Consider the following 2,438-nt stretch of genomic DNA (forward strand, 5'->3'; position numbering starts at 1 on the left):
GAGTTTTGCTTGATTCTAAGCTCATTCTAAGCAGTAAAGGGAGTAATTTGGTCTAAAATGACATATGAAAATAACTGTTTTTCAACCTTCATCACCATCCCAAACTTAGAACTTTGCTTGTCCTCAAGCAAACAAAACAAAACAGTAAACAAAACATAGCTTGACTTTATACTATTTCATCCAATAATTCAACACTCCTAAAGTACATGACAAACACTACTCAATTTCAAATCTTTAGTGAAATCAAATTAAGATGCATGCATGCTTTCAATCCAGAGATTGCACAACAGATGTTACACATTAGAATGACCAATCCACTAAGCACAAATGCACTCATGAAAATTAATAATTCATACCAAGCAAGTGTTTCACTCAATCACTTAAGTGTTTAAGGTGACACTCCAACTCTTCATCATTCACAAGTCACAAGAAATAAAATTGCCATTCATCTCAAACAATCAACATCTTTACATGCAAATGCCATCAAAAGTACTTTTCCAAGGCTTGTAATGAGGTTGGGCTAACAAGAAAAATTGGTTTTTCTGGAAAACAAAATCCTTGAGTTAAGAGAGCTATCNTAATATTTAACAATTAAGCACAACTCTTTTTCTCACCAAACTCTCTCATTCCCAACTTTTTCCCTTTTTCTTTTCATTGAGCTCATCTTCATGCTTTTTCTTATTTTTTCTTTTTCACATGCATTTTTCTTTTTCAACAATTGAGCTCAATGCTTCTTAAAAGCTTTCCAATTTCCCCCATGCAACCCCAAACTTGAACCTTTTCATCACATACAGTTAAGNTCATCCCAACTCAAGGTAAANAATTTCAAGACAAGGGTTCATATCCTGTTTAAGGCTAAGGTTCAAAAAGGGTATAATATTTTAAGCTCTGTGGGTGAAAATTTGGCTAGAGAAGGGCTTTCAAAAAAACTGGCCTTGATTATATCATGTTCACATGCAATTCAATCAATCATCAAGATTAGGGCAATATCATTCATGCTTTCCTGTGAACAATTCATATAATCATAAAAACTCTGGAGCTCAATACCTCACACAACATTTATTCATACATCCTGCTTAGCATCATAACCACAATCATAAGTTATCACACATCTGTTTCACTGGCTATCAAAATGCAACACTACTCAATTATCAATCACATTAAATCATCATCAAATAGCTCCATCATGCACATCATTCAGTCAAACATCTTCAGAAAAAGTATTCAAGCCAAGCATACACACGAAAAATAAAATTCAACCTATTCTAAGAATTTAAATGCAAAGATAAGAGAGAGAATCTAGGTTTCCTCCAAGTAGCGTTTGTTTAACGTCACGAGCCTGACCCAAACCTGTTTAGCACTTGTCAGTAAGTGCAAATCCTTCCAACACCCATCAGTAGGTGTACCTTCCTGTGTTCTCCAGTAGTTCCAAAAAAATTAGCATTCCCCAGTAGATGCCACCCAAATATTGTTCCAAAAACCAAATAATTACAAGTTTTTTTAAAAAAATAAACCTAGACTAAAAATCAAAAATAAAAATAAAATAAAATAAAATAAAATGTTTTACAAGAATTGGGATGACCCCAACAAACACCCATCAGTAGGTGTTGATATTCTTCTTGCTTGATATTCTTTTCTTTTTCTTCTTCCTACTGAATTCCTTCGTAAAGTTGAGAACACCAAGCACATGTTTCCATGTTTCAACCATAGGAACCTTAATCTCCAATTTCTTGAAGATCTCCATAAAGCACTTGAACCTATTTTCCTTCCTATGATTTTTCTTCTGATGAGGAAAGGGTTTTGCATATGATCTTTTCTTCCTTCCTCTCCTCCTCTTTTTCTTTCTTTTTATTTTCTTCTTTATTTTTGCACATTTTCTATTTTTCNTTTTTCTTTCAACCACTTGAACGATAAAGCTCCTTGGATCTTGTAATTTAGGAGGTAATGTTCTCTGTATGANTGCACTACAATTTCCTTGCACCTCAATAGTTTCCTTCTCAATATACTTCCTTTCTTTCATGAGAAGTTCTTTCAAAAATTTCGCATCTGATGGTATTTGTTGAAGTGCCTCAAAGAATGGTATGGTTATTTCCAATTTCTTGTGAATCTCCATAAAATGCTCCAACTNCTTTTCTTTTTCCCTCCTAGAATATGTCTTTGGATAGGGCAAGGGTTTTTCATACTCCCTCTCTTTCAATTGTACAACCTCTTCTTCTATCTTTTCTTCATTTATCTTCTCTTTAACAACAACCTTTTTTGTTTCTATCTCTTCTATCTTTTTCACTTCTCTCTCCACCTTCTCCTTATCAACAACCTCATCAATTTGTGTCTCCAAATTTCTGAAGGCAACTTCATAGCTCTTGGGATAACACCTCTCCAGAAATTTGTCGAATTTTTCATTCAAGCTTTTGACTTGTTCCGTCACATCAGCTATTTGT

This window comes from Vigna radiata, unplaced genomic scaffold (genome assembly GCF_000741045.1).
Source record: "Vigna radiata var. radiata cultivar VC1973A unplaced genomic scaffold, Vradiata_ver6 scaffold_330, whole genome shotgun sequence".
NCBI classification, from domain to species: Eukaryota; Viridiplantae; Streptophyta; class Magnoliopsida; order Fabales; family Fabaceae; genus Vigna; species Vigna radiata.